The 6,755-nt window shown below is 44.8% G+C and overlaps 1 long non-coding RNA gene across 1 annotated transcript; it reads left to right on the top strand.

Moving 5' to 3' along the window:
- Window positions 1–941: 941 nt before the first annotated feature.
- Window positions 942–4,772, top strand: LOC117074010. Its single transcript, XR_004433490.1, has 2 exons — window positions 942–3,422; window positions 3,741–4,772. It is a non-coding gene; the product is annotated as an uncharacterized LOC117074010 (long non-coding RNA).
- The last annotated feature ends 1,983 nt before the right edge of the window (window positions 4,773–6,755 follow it).

Genomic DNA, 6,755 nt, shown 5'->3' with positions numbered 1-6,755 from the left:
ATGCAAAAAAAATTGGCCGGGCATAGTGGCGGGCACCTGTAATCCCAGCTATTCAGGAGGCTGAGGCAGAAGAGTTGCTTGAATCTGGGAGGTGGAGGTTGCCGTGAGCTGAGACCATGCCACTGTACTACAGCCAGGGCGACATAGTGAGATTCCATCTCTAAATAAATGTTTTTCAACTTGTTTTATGTGAGAAATACCAGCTTTTCATTGTTACCACCAGTTTATCTCAGGTATCACTCAGGTGGTTCTGCTGACCAAGGCACTGGGCATTTTAAATATGGAGTTTCCCTCCACCCTTTGATCAAGGTTTGTCCATCCCTGGCGGTGGGCTAACTTAAGTATGGATTCACAAACCTCATCTGATTGTCGTAAGTCATGAGGCCACCCCAGTGCCAGTGGTTGGGCATCACAGTGAGTCTGAGGTGATGAATTTGAGTTAGCTGTAGGCTAGTTCTGCACCTCAGCAACAGCCCATGGATGAGGTAATAGCCATTGACATTGCCACTTAAATTTCCAGGGAGAAGAATAGCTTATAATTTATCTGAGGAAAGTAATTGGGAAGGCTTAGATACTGAGAAGAAAGCCCTGTTAAAATCTAGGTAGCATTTCCTTTCTACTTATTTATTACTAGAGGGACGGGAGGTTCAGGCCTGAGTTAGGACTTTACAATTTAGTGTCCTTCCCCGAGTTACTTTAGGCCTCATCATTTTAAGTTTCAATTACAAAAAAAATTTTTTGATGGAGTCTTGGTCTGTCACTCAGGTCGGAGTGCAGTGGTGCAATCTCGGCTCACTGCAACCTCCGCCCCTTGAGTTCAAAGGGATTTTCCTGCCTCAGCCTCCCGAGTAGCCGGGACTACAGGCGCGTGCCACCACGTCTGACTAATTTTTGTATTTTTAATAGAGACAGGATTTCACCATGTTGGCCAGGCTGCTCTTGAACTCCTGAGCTCAGGTGATCTGCCTGCCTCGGCCTCCCAAAGTGCTGGGATTACAGGCATGAGCCACAGCGCCCAGCCTTCAATTGCAGAAATTTTTGAAGGGAGAATATTTGATCCTCACATAAAATGTCCTTGTTTCTGAAAGAAAACATGGTAAAAAGATTGTCATTGAGTCCATGTCTTTGCCACCTTGTTGGACTTGATTTCCCTTTCTCTGTGTTCCTCCTGCCCTCAGTCTCTCTCAGTCTGTCCTTTTTGCATGTGGAGTTGTGGGCAGGTCATTGGACTGGGACTGACTTTACCAGTTTTCAGGCTGCGGGGCTAATCAGTCATCCTCTCTGAGCCTTCTACCTCTAAAGTTTAGTTCTTTTTTAAAATTCTTTTTGTTTTGTTTTTATTTTTTCCTCACCACTATACAAGCGAGGGTAGATAAAGCTTGTTATTGTTAATATTATTTTGAGACAGTCTCGCTCTGTCGTCCAGGCTAGGGTGCAGTGGCATGATTTCAGCTCACTGCAACCTCTGCCACCCGAGTTCAAGCGATTCTTCTACCTCAGCCTCCTTAGTAGCTGGGACTACAGGCATGCGCCACTACACCCGGCTAATTTTTGTATTTTTAGTAGAGACGGAGTTTCACCATGTTGGCCAGGCTGGTCTCGAACTCCTGACGTCAGGTGATCCACCCACCTTGGCCTCCCAAAGTGTTGGGATTACAGGTGTGAGCCACCGTGCCCGTCCCCGATAAAGCTTAGTTCTGAATTTCCTCTTTCAGTGTATCCTCGGCAGCTACTGGTTGGTTTATTCTTTTTTAATCTTTTTTGGTGTATTCTTTTGATTTTTGAAGAGAAGGAGAAAAAAGATCTGAGTTTGGCTCTCCCATCTTAAGTGCAGCTTTTAGTTGTTTTATAGTCATAGATGCTATTGCATGCATCCTGGATATAAACTGCGGAAAAATCAATGGAGTGACCATTTTGACAAGGTCAGTGGTGTTGCATAAAGCACCAGTGGTATGCTGTTCTGTGCCAGTTTCCCCTGCGTCACGTGCTTTCACAGGTTGAATTTCAGGCATCTGTGTGGTGGCTTCAGTGCATTCTCCACTGTGCTTCAACCTGGAAGCACATTCTGCCATTCAGAAAGACCGATTCCAATCATGTAATGGGACCACATGAGATCCATGCTCGAATTATATGAATAACAGAAAGTCCATTTAACTCTTCTCATTCAAGAGCTGTTTCTAAGTAAACAGACTTTCCAGAGCTCGACGAAGTGAAGAAGCCCTTCTTTCAATTCCTGGCAGAATTCAGTGGTTTTCATATCATCTGAACCTGCTGTGCTGCTGTTTATTCTATCACTGTCATCCTTGAAAGGAAAAAAGGAATAATCTCACCCTCCTGCCCTTCTTATTTTATATCTTCCATCTCACCCATCTATATCCATGTAGTCATTCCTTCCGAGTTCCCCGTTTTAATCCAAAAGACTCTGTTAACAGCAATGTCTTGGCAGACCGGGTGCCGCTTCCGTGCCATTTGAGGGCTCTGAGTCTTTGCTTCATCTTAGGAAGATAAAGATAATTTGGCAGAAATTCAGAGATGGAAATAGAAGCTTTGGGATGATAAAAGATGGGTCCTGTTTTGCTGACATTCTTTTACTCTGGTTCTTGGTGCGTGTCTTTTGGGATTCATTTCTTGTTAGCATGAATAGGACATGCTTTTCGTTAGGTGCTTTTCTTTTTTGGAGAACATGAAGTGTTTCTAACAAAACTGAATGAACTAGAAAGAATTCTATTTTGAGACATCTGTAGTTGATGTGAAGTATTTCTGAAATCCTCAATTACAGTACTTACATATTTGCGCAGATTTTTTTTTAATTTTTGAGGAAGCCTCTCTGGAGTCTGTATTGACAGGAGCATCCTGAAAGCCCCCATTATGTAGCTGGTGGGAGAGAGAGGGACAGCCACGCCCGTGCTGCGAGCAGAGCACGACTTCAGGCAGGGTGAACCCCTTCTGAGTTCTCTCATTGGAAGCTTTCTGTTGCTCAACCTCTGGCAGGTTTCAAAATCTTGTGCTTAAGCCAGGTGTGGGGGTGTGTGCTCCTAGACACTGACTGGGGGGGCTGAGGCAGGAGGATCACTTGAGCCCAAAGTTGGAGACCAGCCTGGGCAACATAGCTAGGCCTGTCTCCTTTAAATAAATAAATAAATACCCTTTCCCTTGACCATTGTGCTTTCTGCTGCCCCTTTGTAGGGATGGGGTAGGGTCGGAATAAGCATGTGCATGAATGGCGGAAAGCTTTGGTGGTGTTTTTTTGTTTCTTTGTGTTTTGAGAGGTGGGGGAGTCAGCAGTGAACCTTTCTGGCTAAAGAACAATATACATAATTTCTATTATGAGATTTAGAAGGTTAAATACATTTTTTTTCAGGCCTACCAAGTTGATAGACCAAAAGTATATAGTAGAACAGCACAGTAGAAAAAATTTAAAGGTGAATTTCTTTTTTTTTTTTGAGACGAAGTCTCGCTCTGCCGCCCAGGCTGGAGTGCAGTGGCCGGATCTCAGCTCACTTCAGCTCACTGCAAGCTCCGCCTCCCGGGTTGGCGCCATTCTCCTGCCTCAGCCTCCCGAGTAGCTGGGACTACAGGCGCCCGCCACCACGCCCGGCTAGTTTTTTGTATTTTTTAGTAGAGACGGGGTTTCACCGTGTTAGCCAGGATAGTCTCGATCTCCTGACCTCGTGATCCACCCGTCTCGTCCTCCCAAAGTGCTGGGATTACAGGCTTGAGCCACCGCGCCCGGCCTGAAGGTGAATTTCTTATGGTCCAAAAGGATGGATAGTCACAGTCCATAACCTTTCGTAGTGTACGCTGGAATTGGAGTCTCTTGCTTTGCTCTGAATTTTAGAACTAGAAGTGTGCATGTATGTCAAAAGATTATGCAGAGCTATTTTCTTTGCTAATGATGTAAACATTTGCACCCCACAAATGGGACTTTATAATCTGGAAGTTAGCCTAAGGTTGCATATACTGAAATCATGTTTTAAAAGTTAAGGTTGACTTAAGCATATACAAGGCTGTATTTTAATTGTAACTAGAAATCATTCAATATGCATACAGAACCTCAAGTATCTTATCATGGAATTTGTGAATTATGGGCCTGCTGAATTCAAGGGTAAGGGAAACTGGTAACAACTTGTTTTAAATCAACATAAGTTCCTGCTTGCTTGACTAAAGTTGTTTGAAAATCTGAATTAAACAGGATCTCATTGTCAGGAAACATCTTCTAAGCTTGACATCTACATTTAAGAAGGGAACGTGGAAGAGAGGGCGAGACATGAAACTAAAATAACTGGCAGGGTAGGATCAGACTGCACCTGATTTTTGCACCAAAGTTTCATATAAGAATAAATAAAAAGGAGGACCACTTGTGAGCCAACCTAGGAAGGACTTGCCAGAAAGTAGCAGCTCCTGCTGCAAAATACAGTGCCTTCAAAATGATTCTCTGTGTGAATTGCATGCAATTTCATGTAACCATAAAGTGTAACCTGTATGTGCATGACATGTGTCTAGAATGTGTAAAGTTAGGATTCAGCAGGAAGGGGCCTAGCCCTGTCACTGTGGTGGATCAGTGGACCTGCTGAAGTCACTGAACTTATGTGACTTAGATTTGCAGCATCAGACCCCTGTGTTTGCATTAAGTGGCCATATCGTTGAAATTGGATCCATCTCTCCCTCAGCTTTCTTTCCTACTTTGCAGCTTTGCTGGTTTTAACTGCATTCTTCTGCTTCTTGGTATCCTTTCTTCTTTTGAAATAAAAAGATGAAATACTTAATTCAAAGAAGACTTGTATTTATTTTACCAGTTGCTCTTAATTTACTAAAGGTATACGACATGAAAAGAGTTGCATTCTGTTGCCTTGGTTGTGACTCTGACCTTACAGTATGCTCAGCTCTAAAAGCTTGAGGAGCTTTCTATACTGGTCCTTCTGCATTTCAACCTGTCACCAAGGGCAGTGTTTCGCAATCCGCCATCCTTTCCCTGAATGCTGCTGCTGCTCTATGACGGAAAGCTTGGTGACCTCTTCACTGGAGGCATCCAAGGCCAATGAAAAAAACAGCCTGTTGGTAAATGAACAAGCTGTATGCACATGCTATTTTCCTTCAGGACCAAACGCCCTGTGCATTTTAATATTAAGCATACTTACTGCAGGAACCAGTACTGGTACCACTGCCAAATTACACAATGATGCGAGTGCTTTGGGGTTTTGAAGAGCTGAAGGCATATATAAGATTTAGTGTTCTCAGGCCGGGCACGGTGGCTCACGTCTGTAATCCCAGCATTTTGGGAGGGGTGGGCGGATTGCTGGAGTCCAGGAGTTCAAGACCAGCCTGGGTGACGTGATGAAATCCTGTCTCTACAAAACAAAACAAAAAAAGGACTTGGTGTTCTTACTTTGTGACCATCCTGCTCCCCACTGGAGGTCCCTAGAGGCAGGTGCCTTTCAGCTAAGAACATCTGGGAGTCTGCGGTTTGTGAGGAGCTTGCTGGCGCATTAGTGTAAAGGGTGTGATCTTTTTAATGGCCACACTTTTCTGTATAATGTCTTTGTTTTCATTCTCTGATGTCAGGGAGGTGAAGAGAAGGCTCAGGCACTTTTATCAACTGAACCAGGGTAACTTGTCACCTCCTTTTTTGCCAGCCTCATTTCTAAATAGACTAAATGTCTGTTTCCTCTCCTTTTCAACTGAGAAGCCCTTGGCATACAGCGGAAAGGGGCTGTGTGGGAATGCGTTTTGCCACTGCAGTCATGAGCTGGCCCAGCTTTCTGTATTCTTGGATGTTTTCATTCTAGGCTGAATCCCATTGTGCTATAGCAAACAGGCCAGACCCTAAGAGACTATGTGCTGAAAAGATTTGTGAAGCCCTCAGTTCCCAGTGACTTTTAGAGCTTATTGTCATGAGATTCCTACCCTAGCCCTGGGCAGTGTGGGCAAGGACACCATAGTGCCTGGGCACTGAGTCCAGGAGTTGTATTTTAGCCGCCTCTCCTCTCAGCTGTAAAGTGAGGTGTTTGGGTCTTCAAAGGTCATTCCAGCTCCAGCTTCTGTGGTTTCAATATGATGGAGGTACCTGGCTGAGGCTCCCCACCCAGGTGGCCTGGCTGACAGTGACAGTATCATAGAGTGCAAGCCTCTGTCACCGCACTGCCAGCTGCAGACACCAGTATGGAGGGGTTATGTGGGTGAAGTTCAAGGCTTCTCTCTGTGAACAAGCTAAAAAGAACCACTCATTTGTCATTTCTCCTTGGCCACAGGCTATCATGGCAAACGCCTCTTGCTGAGGAGTAACACAGCGTTGAACCGATTTTAATATTGTAAAGCCACTCCTGTGGATAAAGGCATTGAAGATGTATGCGTCAAAGCATTTTTAAAAGTCACCTGGGATATGACAGTGATGTCTATGCTTCTTGGATGATTATAGCTCTAAATCATCACTCCCAACCCCCAAGACAAAAACGAGCCTGAGAAACCAGGAAGCTGGTTTGCAATGTGTTGCATTGAGTTGGGCCTTTCCTGCCGCAGTTCCTGCTGCTGGGTGAAGTGTTGGAACCCTGCAGACAGGTTCTGTCGCAGCCAGCTGGGAAGCCAAGGTGAGCAGACCTCCTGGGACAGATGGAGCCCCAGTGATGAGGCCACTCTGATCCACAAAAGGGCACTGTCAGGGGCCTCCACAGCTGGGATTGCCCACCATGTTTTGGCTTTTTAAAAAAAAAAAAAACTTTTTTAATTTTAGAGATGGAGTCTGGCCATGTTCCCCAGGC

The sequence above is a fragment of the Trachypithecus francoisi genome, unplaced genomic scaffold (genome assembly GCF_009764315.1).
Source record: "Trachypithecus francoisi isolate TF-2019V2 unplaced genomic scaffold, Tfra_2.0 Lachesis_group5, whole genome shotgun sequence".
In the NCBI taxonomy this organism is placed as follows: Eukaryota; Metazoa; Chordata; class Mammalia; order Primates; family Cercopithecidae; genus Trachypithecus; species Trachypithecus francoisi.
This window is presented reverse-complemented; position numbering and strand designations above follow the sequence as displayed.